This window comes from Chanodichthys erythropterus, chromosome 20 (assembly GCF_024489055.1).
Source record: "Chanodichthys erythropterus isolate Z2021 chromosome 20, ASM2448905v1, whole genome shotgun sequence".
NCBI classification, from domain to species: domain Eukaryota; kingdom Metazoa; phylum Chordata; class Actinopteri; order Cypriniformes; family Xenocyprididae; genus Chanodichthys; species Chanodichthys erythropterus.
Genome location: NC_090240.1, coordinates 446,864 through 463,972, shown reverse-complemented (window position 1 = coordinate 463,972; position 17,109 = coordinate 446,864). Strand labels below are relative to the sequence as shown.

At 47.4% G+C, this 17,109-nt stretch overlaps 9 non-coding genes across 9 annotated transcripts; all 9 read left to right on the top strand.

Moving 5' to 3' along the window:
• The first annotated feature begins 157 nt into the window (after positions 1-157).
• On the top strand, positions 158-321 carry LOC137010052 (U1 spliceosomal RNA). Its single transcript, XR_010893131.1, has one exon. It is a non-coding gene; the product is annotated as a U1 spliceosomal RNA (small nuclear RNA).
• An 860-nt stretch (positions 322-1,181) lies between these two features.
• On the top strand, positions 1,182-1,372 carry LOC137010183 (U2 spliceosomal RNA). The gene has a single exon (XR_010893256.1). It is a non-coding gene; the product is annotated as a U2 spliceosomal RNA (small nuclear RNA).
• Positions 1,373-3,467: 2,095 nt separating this feature from the next.
• Positions 3,468-3,631, top strand: LOC137009926 (U1 spliceosomal RNA). The gene has a single exon (XR_010893013.1). It is a non-coding gene; the product is annotated as a U1 spliceosomal RNA (small nuclear RNA).
• Positions 3,632-4,492: 861 nt separating this feature from the next.
• LOC137010182 (U2 spliceosomal RNA) lies at positions 4,493-4,683 on the top strand. Its single transcript, XR_010893255.1, has one exon. It is a non-coding gene; the product is annotated as a U2 spliceosomal RNA (small nuclear RNA).
• A 2,095-nt stretch (positions 4,684-6,778) lies between these two features.
• On the top strand, positions 6,779-6,942 carry LOC137009925 (U1 spliceosomal RNA). Its single transcript, XR_010893012.1, has one exon. It is a non-coding gene; the product is annotated as a U1 spliceosomal RNA (small nuclear RNA).
• Positions 6,943-7,804: 862 nt separating this feature from the next.
• Positions 7,805-7,995, top strand: LOC137010115 (U2 spliceosomal RNA). Its single transcript, XR_010893191.1, has one exon. It is a non-coding gene; the product is annotated as a U2 spliceosomal RNA (small nuclear RNA).
• Positions 7,996-10,091: 2,096 nt separating this feature from the next.
• On the top strand, positions 10,092-10,255 carry LOC137010013 (U1 spliceosomal RNA). The gene has a single exon (XR_010893094.1). It is a non-coding gene; the product is annotated as a U1 spliceosomal RNA (small nuclear RNA).
• A 1,667-nt stretch (positions 10,256-11,922) lies between these two features.
• Positions 11,923-12,086, top strand: LOC137009924 (U1 spliceosomal RNA). Its single transcript, XR_010893011.1, has one exon. It is a non-coding gene; the product is annotated as a U1 spliceosomal RNA (small nuclear RNA).
• Positions 12,087-12,739: 653 nt separating this feature from the next.
• On the top strand, positions 12,740-12,939 carry LOC137010334 (U2 spliceosomal RNA). Its single transcript, XR_010893355.1, has one exon. It is a non-coding gene; the product is annotated as a U2 spliceosomal RNA (small nuclear RNA).
• Positions 12,940-17,109: the final 4,170 nt, after the last annotated feature.

Here is a 17,109-nt window from a genome sequence, read left to right as displayed (position 1 = left end):
CTTGGCAGTTTGCCGGCTTGAAGGCATGGTCACGGAAATCGCAGTCAAGTAATGGAAGGGACACGCCCTTCCTTTGCTTGGGGTGGGGGAGGGGGTCACCGTTGATGAGGACGGCAAAGAGGGATAGGGTAGCCTCTGACTGGAGGCCTGGGGACTCATACTTACCTGGCAGGGGAGACACCATGATCAGGAAGGTGGTTCACCCAGGGCGAGGCTCGGCCATTGCACTCCGGTTGTGCTGACCCCTGCAAATTCCCCAAATGTGGGAATCTCGACTGCATAATTTATGGTAGTGGGGGACTGCGTTCGCGCTCTCCCCTGGACATACTGGTTGAAAGAAGATTAGGTGGTGCCGAGAGAACCTGTGGTTTCTAACAGTCGTAGCGTTGTCTGTGGCTCCGTGTGTGTTTGCACGCCCCTTTTATGGAATCGGGTGTTGCGTGCGCTCGCCTGGTTTCGCAAAGTTCTGAGTTTTCCTTCAGGGACGACAGGCTTTTGGGGGCACTCGACCATGGCCGTTTTCTAAATGACCCCGTGGTCGCTATTGTCACGACCGGCTCAAAGCCGTGACAAATGAAACGGAGGACATAGGCAGCTTGGTAGGTTGCAACGAAAAGAGATTTATCAGCATAAATAAGAAAATATATGAAACAAGAAATCAACAAAACCAAACACAATTTCTGTCAGACACATCAATAACCAAACATCAGACAGAACCACATTTAAATGAATAAGGAACTCAAAATAAACAAAGACCAAAATCAAAACCAAAGCACCCAGGAGCAAGCAACACACCACGCCAAACAAAGCCCAAGCTTTATAGAGGGAAGCACGGGTGTACATGGTTCACTTGATGAGTCTCCCAGCCACACCCACTGGCCGGCCGTAGCAGGAAGAACGAGGGACTCGTCACACTATCCAAATGTTAAAGTTGAGCTTCCCCCCCCCCCCTCCTGATCAAGAACGACCTAGGGAGTCCAGAGAATTGTACTGCGGTGCTTTTGTGGAGGTCGATGGAAAAACCTAGGACCAGTTCGCGAAAGCAGGTTGTTTCAAATCATCTCCACTATTTAACAAACGATCTGATCGACAGCAGTGGTCCTAGAGGCAAAGTACGAAACCCACCGCGGCCCAGATGGGCGTCGCCTTTGCCGGCTCTGCCCCCACTGCTTGGCAACGGCATCGCTTCTCGGCCTTTTGGCTAAGATCAAGTGTAGTATCTGTTCTTATCAGTTTAATATCTGATACGTCTCCTATCTGGGGACTACATATTAAATGGATTTTTGGCTCATGGAGCCGGAACCGGGGCTTGCTCCGTCCACTCCACGCATCGACCTGGTATTGCAGTGTCTCCAGGAACGGTGTGCTTCCCCTTTTGGGGGACTGCAAATCGTTGTGGTTAATAGCAGAGGGAATGTCGCTGGAGCTTCACAAGGAGTCTCTATGTACCTGCGGTGGGGTGGCTGGCAGGGTGGCACCGTCTCGCACCCTTATGAAACGGTCGCCGTTGTTCCAAAGCAGCGGTTCCCAAACCAGCACTGCACGTCTTGAATGTCACTCTTGTCTGATGCGCCCGTCTGAGGTCTTGGAGTCTTTACCAACGAGCTGATGAGTTGGATCGGGTGTGTTTGATCAGGGAGACATCTAATCAAACACGCCTGACTGATGGGAACCACTGGTCTAAAGGACCGCAGCTCGTGTACAGGTGCTGGTCATATAATTAGAATGTCATCAAAAAGTTGATTTATTTCACTAATTCCTTTCAAAAAGTGAAACTTGTATATATCATATTCATTCATTACACACAGACTGAGAGGTTTCACATGTTTATTTCTTTTCATTTTGATGAGTATAGCTGACAACTATGGAAAATCCCAAAGTCACTATCTCAGAAAATTAGAATATTGTGAAAAGGTTCAATATTGAAGACACCTGGTGCCACACACTCTTATCAGCTAATTAACTCAAAACACCTGCAAAGGCCTTTAAATGGTCTCTCAGTCTAGTTCTGTAGGCTACACAGTCATGGGGAAGACTGCTGACTTGACAGTTGTCCAAAAGACGACCACTGACACCTTGCACAAGGAGGCCAAGACACAAAAGGTCATTGCAAAAGAGGCTGGCTGTTCGCAGAGCTCTGTGTCCAAGCACATTAATAGAGAGGCGAAGGGAAGGAAAAGATGTGGTAGAAAAAAAGTGTACTAGCAATAGGGATAACCGCACCCTGGAGAGGACTGTGAAACAGAACCCATTCAAAAATGTGGGGGAGATTCACAAAGAGTGGACTGCAGCTGGAGTCAGTGCTTCAAGAACCCCTACGCACAGACGTATGCAAGACATGGTTTTCAGCTGTCTCGTTCCTTGTGTCAAGCCACTCTTGAACAACAGACAGCGTCAGAGGCGCCTCGACAAAAAGGACTGGACTGCTGCTGAGTGGTCCAAAGTTACGTTCTCTGATGAAAGTCAATTTGGCATTTCCTTTGGAAATCGGGGTCCCAGAGTCTGGAGGAAGAGAGGAGAGGCACACAATCCACGTCGCTTGAGGGCCAGCCTAAAGTTTCCACAGTCAGTGATGGTTTGGGGTGCCATGTCATCTGCTGGTGTTGGCCCACTGTGTTTTCTGAGGTCCAAGGTCAACGCAGCCGTATACCAGGAAGTTTTAGAGCACTTCATGCTTCCTGCTGCTGACCAACTTTATGGAGATGCAGATTTCATTTCCCAACAGGACTTGGCACCTGCACACAGTGCCAAAGCTACCAGTACCCGGTTTAAGGACCATGGTATCCCTGTTCTTAATTGGCCAGCAAACTCGCCTGACCTTAACCCCATAGAAAATCTACGGGGTATTGTGAAGAGGAAGATGCCATATGCCAGACCCAACAATTAAGAAGAGCTGAAGGCCACTATCAGAGCAACCTGGGCTCTCATAACACCTGAGCAGTGCCACAGACCGATCGACTCCATGCCACGCCGCATTGCTGCAGTAATTCAGGCAAAAGGAGCCCCAACTAAGTATTGAGTGCTGCACACGCTCATACTTTTCATGTTTATAGTTTTCAGTTGGCCAAGATTTCTAAAAATCCTTTCTTTGTATTGGTCTTAAGTAATATTCTAAATTTGCTGAGATACCGGATTTGGGATTTTCCTTAGTTGTCAGTTATAATCATCAAAATTAAAAGAAATAAACATTTGAAATATATCAGTCTGTGTGCAATGTACATAATATACAAGTTTGACTTTTTGAAAGGAATTAGTGAAAGAAATCAACTTTTTGATGACATTCTAATCATACGACCAGCACCTGTAGGTGCTTGGCAGTTTGCCGGCTTGAAGGCATGGTCACGGAAATCGCAGTCAAGTAATGGAAGGGACACGCCCTTCCTTTGCTTGGGGTGGGGGAGGGGGTCACCGTTGATGAGGACGGCAAAGAGGGATAGGGTAGCCTCTGACTGGAGGCCTGGGGACTCATACTTACCTGGCAGGGGAGACACCATGATCAGGAAGGTGGTTCACCCAGGGCGAGGCTCGGCCATTGCACTCCGGTTGTGCTGACCCCTGCGAATTCCCCAAATGTGGGAATCTCGACTGCATAATTTATGGTAGTGGGGGACTGCGTTCGCGCTCTCCCCTGGACATACTGGTTGAAAGAAGATTAGGTGGTGCCGAGAGAACCTGTGGTTTCTAACAGTCGAAGCGTTGTCTGTGGCTCCGTGTGTGTTTGCACGCCCCTTTTATGGAATCGGGTGTTGCGTGCGCTCGCCTGGTTTCGCAAAGTTCTGAGTTTTCCTTCAGGGACGACAGGCTTTTGGGGGCACTCGACCATGGCCGTTTTCTAAATGACCCCGTGGTCGCTAGTGTCACGACCGGCTCAAAGCCGTGACAAATGAAACGGAGGACATAGGCAGCTTGGTAGGTTGCAACGAAAAGAGATTTATCAGCATAAATAAGAAAATATATGAAACAAGAAATCAACAAAACCAAACACAATTTCTGTCAGACACATCAATAACCAAACATCAGACAGAACCACATTTAAATGAATAAGGAACTCAAAATAAACAAAGACCAAAATCAAAACCAAAGCACCCAGGAGCAAGCAACACACCACGCCAAACAAAGCCCAAGCTTTATAGAGGGAAGCACGGGTGTACATGGTTCACTTGATGAGTCTCCCAGCCACACCCACTGGCCGGCCGTAGCAGGAAGAACGAGGGACTCGTCACACTATCCAAATGTTAAAGTTGAGCTTTTTTTTTCCCCCCTCCTGATCAAGAACGACCTAGGGAGTCCAGAGAATTGTACTGCGGTGCTTTTGTGGAGGTCGATGGAAAAACCTAGGACCAGTTCGCGAAAGCAGGTTGTTTCAAATCATCTCCACTATTTAACAAACGATCTGATCGACAGCAGTGGTCCTAGAGGCAAAGTACGAAACCCACCGCGGCCCAGATGGGCGTCGCCTTTGCCGGCTCTGCCCCCACTGCTTGGCAACGGCATCGCTTCTCGGCCTTTTGGCTAAGATCAAGTGTAGTATCTGTTCTTATCAGTTTAATATCTGATACGTCTCCTATCTGGGGACTACATATTAAATGGATTTTTGGCTCATGGAGCCGGAACCGGGGCTTGCTCCGTCCACTCCACGCATCGACCTGGTATTGCAGTGTCTCCAGGAACGGTGTGCTTCCCCTTTTGGGGGACTGCAAATCGTTGTGGTTAATAGCAGAGGAATTGTCGCTGGAGCTTCACAAGGAGTCTCTATGTACTTGCGGTGGGGTGGCTGGCAGGGTGGCACCGTCTCGCACCCTTATGAAACGGTCGCCGTTGTTCCAAAGCAGCGGTTCCCAAACCAGCACTGCACGTCTTGAATGTCACTCTTGTCTGATGCGCCCGTCTGAGGTCTTGGAGTCTTTACCAACGAGCTGATGAGTTGGATCGGGTGTGTTTGATCAGGGAGACATCTAATCAAACACGCCTGACTGATGGGAACCACTGGTCTAACGGACCGCAGCTCGTGTACAGGTGCTGGTCATATAATTAGAATGTCATCAAAAAGTTGATTTATTTCACTAATTCCTTTCAAAAAGTGAAACTTGTATATATCATATTCATTCATTACACACAGACTGAGAGGTTTCACATGTTTATTTCTTTTCATTTTGATGAGTATAGCTGACAACTATGGAAAATCCCAAAGTCACTATCTCAGAAAATTAGAATATTGTGAAAAGGTTCAATATTGAAGACACCTGGTGCCACACACTCTTATCAGCTAATTAACTCAAAACACCTGCAAAGGCCTTTAAATGGTCTCTCAGTCTAGTTCTGTAGGCTACACAGTCATGGGGAAGACTGCTGACTTGACAGTTGTCCAAAAGACGACCACTGACACCTTGCACAAGGAGGCCAAGACACAAAAGGTCATTGCAAAAGAGGCTGGCTGTTCGCAGAGCTCTGTGTCCAAGCACATTAATAGAGAGGCGAAGGGAAGGAAAAGATGTGGTAGAAAAAAAGTGTACTAGCAATAGGGATAACCGCACCCTGGAGAGGACTGTGAAACAGAACCCATTCAAAAATGTGGGGGAGATTCACAAAGAGTGGACTGCAGCTGGAGTCAGTGCTTCAAGAACCCCTACGCACAGACGTATGCAAGACATGGTTTTCAGCTGTCTCGTTCCTTGTGTCAAGCCACTCTTGAACAACAGACAGCGTCAGAGGCGCCTCGACAAAAAGGACTGGACTGCTGCTGAGTGGTCCAAAGTTACGTTCTCTGATGAAAGTCAATTTGGCATTTCCTTTGGAAATCGGGGTCCCAGAGTCTGGAGGAAGAGAGGAGAGGCACACAATCCACGTCGCTTGAGGGCCAGCCTAAAGTTTCCACAGTCAGTGATGGTTTGGGGTGCCATGTCATCTGCTGGTGTTGGCCCACTGTGTTTTCTGAGGTCCAAGGTCAACGCAGCCGTATACCAGGAAGTTTTAGAGCACTTCATGCTTCCTGCTGCTGACCAACTTTATGGAGATGCAGATTTCATTTCCCAACAGGACTTGGCACCTGCACACAGTGCCAAAGCTACCAGTACCCGGTTTAAGGACCATGGTATCCCTGTTCTTAATTGGCCAGCAAACTCGCCTGACCTTAACCCCATAGAAAATCTACGGGGTATTGTGAAGAGGAAGATGCCATATGCCAGACCCAACAATTAAGAAGAGCTGAAGGCCACTATCAGAGCAACCTGGGCTCTCATAACACCTGAGCAGTGCCACAGACCGATCGACTCCATGCCACGCCGCATTGCTGCAGTAATTCAGGCAAAAGGAGCCCCAACTAAGTATTGAGTGCTGCACACGCTCATACTTTTCATGTTTATAGTTTTCAGTTGGCCAAGATTTCTAAAAATCCTTTCTTTGTATTGGTCTTAAGTAATATTCTAAATTTGCTGAGATACCGGATTTGGGATTTTCCTTAGTTGTCAGTTATAATCATCAAAATTAAAAGAAATAAACATTTGAAATATATCAGTCTGTGTGCAATGTACATAATATACAAGTTTGACTTTTTGAAAGGAATTAGTGAAAGAAATCAACTTTTTGATGACATTCTAATCATACGACCAGCACCTGTAGGTGCTTGGCAGTTTGCCGGCTTGAAGGCATGGTCACGGAAATCGCAGTCAAGTAATGGAAGGGACACGCCCTTCCTTTGCTTGGGGTGGGGGAGGGGGTCACCGTTGATGAGGACGGCAAAGAGGGATAGGGTAGCCTCTGACTGGAGGCCTGGGGACTCATACTTACCTGGCAGGGGAGACACCATGATCAGGAAGGTGGTTCACCCAGGGCGAGGCTCGGCCATTGCACTCCGGTTGTGCTGACCCCTGCGAATTCCCCAAATGTGGGAATCTCGACTGCATAATTTATGGTAGTGGGGGACTGCGTTCGCGCTCTCCCCTGGACATACTGGTTGAAAGAAGATTAGGTGGTGCCGAGAGAACCTGTGGTTTCTAACAGTCGTAGCGTTGTCTGTGGCTCCGTGTGTGTTTGCACGCCCCTTTTATGGAATCGGGTGTTGCGTGCGCTCGCCTGGTTTCGCAAAGTTCTGAGTTTTCCTTCAGGGACGACAGGCTTTTGGGGGCACTCGACCATGGCCGTTTTCTAAATGACCCCGTGGTCGCTAGTGTCACGACCGGCTCAAAGCCGTGACAAATGAAACGGAGGACATAGGCAGCTTGGTAGGTTGCAATGAAAAGAGATTTATCAGCATAAATAAGAAAATATATGAAAGCAGAAATCAACAAAACCAAACACAATTTCTGTCAGACACATCAATAACCAAACATCAGACAGAACCACATTTAAATGAATAAGGAACTCAAAATAAACAAAGACCAAAATCAAAACCAAAGCACCCAGGAGCAAGCAACACACCACGCCAAACAAAGCCCAAGCTTTATAGAGGGAAGCACGGGTGTACATGGTTCACTTGATGAGTCTCCCAGCCACACCCACTGGCCGGCCGTAGCAGGAAGAACGAGGGACTCGTCACACTATCCAAATGTTAAAGTTGAGCTTTTTTTTTTTCCCCCTCCTGATCAAGAACGACCTAGGGAGTCCAGAGAATTGTACTGCGGTGCTTTTGTGGAGGTCGATGGAAAAACCTAGGACCAGTTCGCGAAAGCAGGTTGTTTCAAATCATCTCCACTATTTAACAAACGATCTGATCGACAGCAGTGGTCCTAGAGGCAAAGTACGAAACCCACCGCGGCCCAGATGGGCGTCGCCTTTGCCGGCTCTGCCCCCACTGCTTGGCAACGGCATCGCTTCTCGGCCTTTTGGCTAAGATCAAGTGTAGTATCTGTTCTTATCAGTTTAATATCTGATACGTCCCCTATCTGGGGACTACATATTAAATGGATTTTTGGCTCATGGAGCCGGAACCGGGGCTTGCTCCGTCCACTCCACGCATCGACCTGGTATTGCAGTGTCTCCAGGAACGGTGTGCTTCCCCTTTTGGGGGACTGCAAATCGTTGTGGTTAATAGCAGAGGGAATGTCGCTGGAGCTTCACAAGGAGTCTCTATGTACCTGCGGTGGGGTGGCTGGCAGGGTGGCACCGTCTCGCACCCTTATGAAACGGTCGCCGTTGTTCCAAAGCAGCGGTTCCCAAACCAGCACTGCACGTCTTGAATGTCACTCTTGTCTGATGCGCCCGTCTGAGGTCTTGGAGTCTTTACCAACGAGCTGATGAGTTGGATCGGGTGTGTTTGATCAGGGAGACATCTAATCAAACACGCCTGACTGATGGGAACCACTGGTCTAAAGGACCGCAGCTCGTGTACAGGTGCTGGTCATATAATTAGAATGTCATCAAAAAGTTGATTTATTTCACTAATTCCTTTCAAAAAGTGAAACTTGTATATATCATATTCATTCATTACACACAGACTGAGAGGTTTCACATGTTTATTTCTTTTCATTTTGATGAGTATAGCTGACAACTATGGAAAATCCCAAAGTCACTATCTCAGAAAATTAGAATATTGTGAAAAGGTTCAATATTGAAGACACCTGGTGCCACACACTCTTATCAGCTAATTAACTCAAAACACCTGCAAAGGCCTTTAAATGGTCTCTCAGTCTAGTTCTGTAGGCTACACAGTCATGGGGAAGACTGCTGACTTGACAGTTGTCCAAAAGACGACCACTGACACCTTGCACAAGGAGGCCAAGACACAAAAGGTCATTGCAAAAGAGGCTGGCTGTTCGCAGAGCTCTGTGTCCAAGCACATTAATAGAGAGGCGAAGGGAAGGAAAAGATGTGGTAGAAAAAAAAGTGTACTAGCAATAGGGATAACCGCACCCTGGAGAGGACTGTGAAACAGAACCCATTCAAAAATGTGGGGGAGATTCACAAAGAGTGGACTGCAGCTGGAGTCAGTGCTTCAAGAACCCCTACGCACAGACGTATGCAAGACATGGTTTTCAGCTGTCTCGTTCCTTGTGTCAAGCCACTCTTGAACAACAGACAGCGTCAGAGGCGCCTCGACAAAAAGGACTGGACTGCTGCTGAGTGGTCCAAAGTTACGTTCTCTGATGAAAGTCAATTTGGCATTTCCTTTGGAAATCGGGGTCCCAGAGTCTGGAGGAAGAGAGGAGAGGCACACAATCCACGTCGCTTGAGGGCCAGCCTAAAGTTTCCACAGTCAGTGATGGTTTGGGGTGCCATGTCATCTGCTGGTGTTGGCCCACTGTGTTTTCTGAGGTCCAAGGTCAACGCAGCCGTATACCAGGAAGTTTTAGAGCACTTCATGCTTCCTGCTGCTGACCAACTTTATGGAGATGCAGATTTCATTTCCCAACAGGACTTGGCACCTGCACACAGTGCCAAAGCTACCAGTACCCGGTTTAAGGACCATGGTATCCCTGTTCTTAATTGGCCAGCAAACTCGCCTGACCTTAACCCCATAGAAAATCTACGGGGTATTGTGAAGAGGAAGATGCCATATGCCAGACCCAACAATTAAGAAGAGCTGAAGGCCACTATCAGAGCAACCTGGGCTCTCATAACACCTGAGCAGTGCCACAGACCGATCGACTCCATGCCACGCCGCATTGCTGCAGTAATTCAGGCAAAAGGAGCCCCAACTAAGTATTGAGTGCTGCACACGCTCATACTTTTCATGTTTATAGTTTTCAGTTGGCCAAGATTTCTAAAAATCCTTTCTTTGTATTGGTCTTAAGTAATATTCTAAATTTGCTGAGATACCGGATTTGGGATTTTCCTTAGTTGTCAGTTATAATCATCAAAATTAAAAGAAATAAACATTTGAAATATATCAGTCTGTGTGCAATGTACATAATATACAAGTTTGACTTTTTGAAAGGAATTAGTGAAAGAAATCAACTTTTTGATGACATTCTAATCATACGACCAGCACCTGTAGGTGCTTGGCAGTTTGCCGGCTTGAAGGCATGGTCACGGAAATCGCAGTCAAGTAATGGAAGGGACACGCCCTTCCTTTGCTTGGGGTGGGGGAGGGGGTCACCGTTGATGAGGACGGCAAAGAGGGATAGGGTAGCCTCTGACTGGAGGCCTGGGGACTCATACTTACCTGGCAGGGGAGACACCATGATCAGGAAGGTGGTTCACCCAGGGCGAGGCTCGGCCATTGCACTCTGGTTGTGCTGACCCCTGCGAATTCCCCAAATGTGGGAATCTCGACTGCATAATTTATGGTAGTGGGGGACTGCGTTCGCGCTCTCCCCTGGACATACTGGTTGAAAGAAGATTAGGTGGTGCCGAGAGAACCTGTGGTTTCTAACAGTCGTAGCGTTGTCTGTGGCTCCGTGTGTGTTTGCACGCCCCTTTTATGGAATCGGGTGTTGCGTGCGCTCGCCTGGTTTCGCAAAGTTCTGAGTTTTCCTTCAGGGACGACAGGCTTTTGGGGGCACTCGACCACGGCCGTTTTCTAAATGACCCCGTGGTCGCTATTGTCACGACCGGCTCAAAGCCGTGACAAATGAAACGGAGGACATAGGCAGCTTGGTAGGTTGCAACGAAAAGAGATTTATCAGCATAAATAAGAAAATATATGAAACAAGAAATCAACAAAACCAAACACAATTTCTGTCAGACACATCAATAACCAAACATCAGACAGAACCACATTTAAATGAATAAGGAACTCAAAATAAACAAAGACCAAAATCAAAACCAAAGCACCCAGGAGCAAGCAACACACCACGCCAAACAAAGCCCAAGCTTTATAGAGGGAAGCACGGGTGTACATGGTTCACTTGATGAGTCTCCCAGCCACACCCACTGGCCGGCCGTAGCAGGAAGAACGAGGGACTCGTCACACTATCCAAATGTTAAAGTTGAGCTTTCCCCCCCCCCCCCCTCCTGATCAAGAACGACCTAGGGAGTCCAGAGAATTGTACTGCGGTGCTTTTGTGGAGGTCGATGGAAAAACCTAGGACCAGTTCGCGAAAGCAGGTTGTTTCAAATCATCTCCACTATTTAACAAACGATCTGATCGACAGCAGTGGTCCTAGAGGCAAAGTACGAAACCCACCGCGGCCCAGATGGGCGTCGCCTTTGCCGGCTCTGCCCCCACTGCTTGGCAACGGCATCGCTTCTCGGCCTTTTGGCTAAGATCAAGTGTAGTATCTTACCCAGGAGTTATGTCGGGGAACGACGAAAGAGAGTCGGCCTTGATGGTGCGGTTGAGGAATACGATTCGTGTGTTGTTGAAGAAAGATGCTGAAGAATTGGTGAAGCCTGACCTTAACCCCATAGAAAATCTACAGGGTATTGTGAAGAGGAAGATGCCATATGCCAGACCCAACAATTAAGAAGAGCTGAAGGCCACTATCAGAGCAACCTGGGCTCTCATAACACCTGAGCAGTGCCACAGACCGATCGACTCCATGCCACGCCGCATTGCTGCAGTAATTCAGGCAAAAGGAGCCCCAACTAAGTATTGAGTGCTGCACACGCTCATACTTTTCATGTTTATAGTTTTCAGTTGGCCAAGATTTCTAAAAATCCTTTCTTTGTATTGGTCTTAAGTAATATTCTAAATTTGCTGAGATACCGGATTTGGGATTTTCCTTAGTTGTCAGTTATAATCATCAAAATTAAAAGAAATAAACATTTGAAATATATCAGTCTGTGTGCAATGTACATAATATACAAGTTTGACTTTTTGAAAGGAATTAGTGAAAGAAATCAACTTTTTGATGACATTCTAATCATACGACCAGCACCTGTAGGTGCTTGGCAGTTTGCCGGCTTGAAGGCATGGTCACGGAAATCGCAGTCAAGTAATGGAAGGGACACGCCCTTCCTTTGCTTGGGATGGGGGAGGGGGTCACCGTTGATGAGGACGGCAAAGAGGGATAGGGTAGCCTCTGACTGGAGGCCTGGGGACTCATACTTACCTGGCAGGGGAGACACCATGATCAGGAAGGTGGTTCACCCAGGGCGAGGCTCGGCCATTGCACTCCGGTTGTGCTGACCCCTGCGAATTCCCCAAATGTGGGAATCTCGACTGCATAATTTATGGTAGTGGGGGACTGCGTTCGCGCTCTCCCCTGGACATACTGGTTGAAAGAAGATTAGGTGGTGCCGAGAGAACCTGTGGTTTCTAACAGTCGTAGCGTTGTCTGTGGCTCCGTGTGTGTTTGCACGCCCCTTTTATGGAATCGGGTGTTGCGTGCGCTCGCCTGGTTTCGCAAAGTTCTGAGTTTTTCTTCAGGGACGACAGGCTTTTGGGGGCACTCGACCATGGCCGTTTTCTAAATGACCCCGTGGTCGCTATTGTCACGACCGGCTCAAAGCCGTGACAAATGAAACGGAGGACATAGGCAGCTTGGTAGGTTGCAACGAAAAGAGATTTATCAGCATAAATAAGAAAATATATGAAACAAGAAATCAACAAAACCAAACACAATTTCTGTCAGACACATCAATAACCAAACATCAGACAGAACCACATTTAAATGAATAAGGAACTCAAAATATGATCAAGAACGACCTAGGGAGTCCAGAGAATTGTACTGCGGTGCTTTTGTGGAGGTCGATGGAAAAACCTAGGACCAGTTCGCGAAAGCAGGTTGTTTCAAATCATCTCCACTATTTAACAAACGATCTGATCGACAGCAGTGGTCCTAGAGGCAAAGTACGAAACCCACCGCGGCCCAGATGGGCGTCGCCTTTGCCGGCTCTGCCCCCACTGCTTGGCAACGGCATCGCTTCTCGGCCTTTTGGCTAAGATCAAGTGTAGTATCTTACCCAGGAGTTATGTCGGGGAACGACGAAAGAGAGTCGGCCTTGATGGTGCGGTTGAGGAATACGATTCGTGTGTTGTTGAAGAAAGATGCTGAAGAATTGGTGAAGCAACGTTTTGGAAGAGATTTTTTTGTTACTGAAATTCTTAGAGGACTTTTCAAGATACAGCCTGCTGAAGTTTTTTGTTTACAAGATTTTGTGTCAACTGGATTTTTGGATTTAACTTTTTGTGTTTTGAAGGACTGTGTTGGTTTTTTTGAAGCCTGGAAGAAAAAGGAAGGTCATAAATTGCTGGAGGGCCTGCAGCTTCAGCCTGTGTTTGTTCAGGATTTTATCCCACTTACTATTCATATATACAACCCTTTTGTATATATTTGGATGGCGATGTCCTGGCATTTATTGCAAGATATTGTGATGTTGTAAGAGGAGGAGAGCGCTTGAGAGATCGATATGGAATATGGAATGGGAAGAGGAGGTACATGGTGAAGTTGAGACTTGACTCCTCTTCACCTGGCACTGTGCTGCACCCTCCAGGCAGCTTTTCTATTGGACCGAACAGAGGTTTCCTGCACTATCCCGGACAGCCCGTGTATTGTCGAAGATGTGGAGGGCAGGGTCATGTGAAAGTGGAGTGCAAGGGAGAGAGATGTAGATTCTGTGGGAAGACGGATCATGTGGCGGCGGAATGTACTGCTCCCAAGCATTGCAGTCTGTGTGGAAGTAAAGAACATTTGTATCGGGGTTGTCCAGCCAGAAAGAAGAGCTACGCTAGTTTATTTAAGGAGGGGGAAGATCTGCAAGCAGATTTGGAATCTCTCATGTGTGAGGCATCCAACTCTTCAATCAACCAGACAGAGCTTACAGCTGCAACAGAGGGTGCTAATAAAGACCAGGGGGCTGAGGAAAGTGCTGTGCATCACCAGGACAAAGGACCAGCAGTTGCAGAGGTCAACCAGCCACGTCCTCCGGGGGCAGCTCAAGAGAGGGAGCAGTCACAGGGTATTGGACAGACCTGGTCAGACATCGATATTGCAGAGGTGTTTTCCGGGGCTGCAATTGTGTCTAGTAACAACACCATTCAAGATACTCCACAAGCTGAAGACCCAGCCAGGTTTACATGGTCGCAACTGGATGCTTTAGACATTATAACTTCTGAGCAAAGTGGAGGCGGAGACAGCGAGATGGAGATATCAGGGGGAAGAGGACGTCGGCGAGCGGTGGAAGAAGATGGCGGAGGAGAGGACGAGAGGGACCGAAAATGCAGCAAGATTGAGACAGTAAAGACTTTTGTTTCTTTGGAGGACTTGGTATCTTTACATGACTCGGGGAAGGGAGCGGGAGCGGTTAAAGCTTTTAAAGAAGTAGTATATGAGGGGGGGGGATGGGGGGAGGGGGGGATGGAGTGGGGAGAGTGTGGGGAGAGTACTGAAGATGATTCTCAGGGGTGGACGGAGGTAGTAGCTAGAAGGGTGAAGGGATGTACCACAGGGGGTGGGAAGGGAGGTTTTGGAGGGGATAAGGGATAAGGACTGTTTTTCTTTAGTGTTTGCCTAAAATGGGCGGGCTGAGGGTGGCCACTCTAAATGTAAGAGGATTGAAAATGGCAAAACGAAGGATAGCTTTTTTTGAGTCCTTGAGTTCTGTTAATTTTGACATTATGTTTTTACAGGAATGTCATTTAGAGAACAGCAGAGATGAGCTTCTTTTTGCAAAGGACTGGGGAAAAGGTCCATCTATGTGGGGGGCAGGGAATGTGATGGCAGATGGGGTGGGAATACTTTTTAACTCTCAGGAATTTGTCATTGAAGAGAATTTAATGGTAGTTCCGGGGAGGGTGTTGTATGCTGATGTAAGATGGAGGGGTGTTAGCATCAGACTGATTAATGTATATGCGCCTAGTAAGAGGGAGGAGAGAGGGGGTTTCTTTAATTTATTAAAACCTTTGTTTTATACAAATCGGAAGGTGGTTTTGGGAGGGGATTTTAATGTTTCTTTAGATAGGGAGCCAAAGGGTGATTTGGCTTTCCTCCTTAAGAGTTTTTCTCTTTATGACTCCTTTAAAGTGGTGGGAAGGGCTTTGGAGGGCTTTACTTGGAGAAATAGTAGAGGGGAAAAATCTCGTTTGGATTATGTGTTTGTGTCAGCAGGAGTTAAGGTTGATGATTTCTTCTTCTTGCCGGTTTGGTTGTCTGATCATTGTATGATAGGAGTCGAGATGGAGGTTGGGGGTATTCAGAGGGGGAGAGGATCTTGGAGGTTGAACAGATCTTTCCTTCAGGATAAGTTTTTTGTTCAAGTGTTTAAGCACCTATACAGGGCCTGGCAGAATTTGAAGTGTCTGTTTGAAACGCAGGCTCAGTGGTGGGAGGGAGTAAAAGAGAGAATAGCTAACTTCTGTAGATGGTGGGGGGAGGCTAAGGCAGTAAAAAGACGAGGGCTCATTAGTGTTTGGATTAGGGAGATGCAGTCCTTATGGGCTCAGGAGGGCAGAGAGGCAGCTGAGGAGTGGGGCAGATTCTATGCTATCCAAGAGAGGGTTAAAGGTTTTTATATGAAGGAAGCAGAGAAATTTATGTTAGAAATGGGTGCAAGGAGACGGTTTTTAGAGGAGGGTCCATCAAAATATTTTTTTGCCTCTGTGAGGAGACAGCAGCAGAGGAAATGCATAGAAGGGTTAAAGACAGAGAAGGGTAATGTTACATCTACAGCTGAAATGTTGAAGACGGTGGCAGTTTTTTATAAACAGCTTTTTAGCCCCCGAGGTTTGGTAGACTCTCAGGCGAGGGTGTTCTTGACAAGTTTAGAGAGTGTCTTGGAGGGTGATGATGCTGCCGCATTAGAAGGGGAGGTGTCTTTGCAGGAGGCAGAAGAGGCAATGGCATCACTTAGGAAAGGGACAGCTCCTGGCTGTGATGGGTTGCCAGTTGAGATATACTGCTCCTTTTGGCAACTTATTGGACAGGACCTGGTTGAGGTGTATAATGAGAGCCTGATGACTGGGTCACTCACAGCTTCTATGAGGACAGGGCATGTCTCCCTTTTGTATAAGAAGGGAGATAAGACAGATTTGGCAAACTGGAGGCCCATCACTCTCCTTACTACTGACTATAAAATCCTTGCGAAGGTCATAGCTATACGAATGAGGTCTGTGGTGGGGAAGGTGGTGCACCCAGACCAGACTTGTGGGGTACCAGGCCGCTCTGGCAGCCTAAATTTGACTTTGATCAGAGATGCTATTGGGTGGGCTGAGCAACGGCAGCTTTCTCTAGCAATTTTGAGCCTCGACCAGGAGAAAGCTTTTGATCGAGTTAGTCTCTCCTTTTTGTTTGCAGTTCTTGAGAGGGTAGGTTTTGGGGCAAGTATCAGGGCGTGGGTTCGTTTATTGTATAAGGGGGCGGTAAGTAAGTTTAAAGTTAATGGTTTCCTGACAGAGTCAGTTGAGCAGCTGGGAGGAGTAAGACAGGGATGTCCTCTCTCCCCTCTTCTTTATATTTTGTTCATTGAACCTTTAGCTTCCCGTTTAAGGGCATGTCAGGCCTTTACTGGCCTGCACATGCCGGGGGCTGGAGGTCTGCAAGCAAAGGTGTCGCTGTATGCAGATGACATGACACTGTTTTTGACATCAAGGCAGGATTTTTTAGAAACAAGCAAGATTTTGGGAGATTTTGGGAGGGTTACAGGGGCGAAAGTGAACATGTCAAAGTCAGCCGTCATGTATGTAGGTCGATGGGCTAGGCGGGAGACAGCCATTGAGGGATATAGCTTATGTGAAGATGGTCTGAAGGTTTTGGGAGTGCGTTTCTTCAGGCAGAACAGCGCTAAGGAGAACTGGAGGGTTTTGATTGGGAAAGTGCGCTCCAAAATTGGCCTTTGGAACACTAGAGAGCTTTCTTTAACTAGCCGAACATTAGTGATAAAAGCAGACTTGTTGCCTACAGTCAATTATTTGGCATATGTGTTCCCTCTTCCCTATAATTGTGGCAGAGAGTTGGAAGGTCTTGTGTTCTCCTTTCTGTGGAAGGGAAGGTGCGAGCTGGTATCCAGGGCTCAGGTGAGCCAAGAAATTAAGAAGGGTGGGAGGGAGGTGCCTTTTTTTACCTTGTGGGTAGCATCTATTTTTTCATCCTTTGTGGCACGTTTAATCCTACAGGCAACAAACCACAAAGCTTATTTTTTTGCAAGGTTCTGGGCAGCCTTTCCACTAAGATCTTTGATTGCATGGGATAAGTTGGTTCCGTGGGCTTTTGACAGGCCGGAAGAATATCAGTGGTTTGCCAAATTTATACGTCAACATCCTTGGTGTCTGGAACAGGGAACAGTGATAAATCA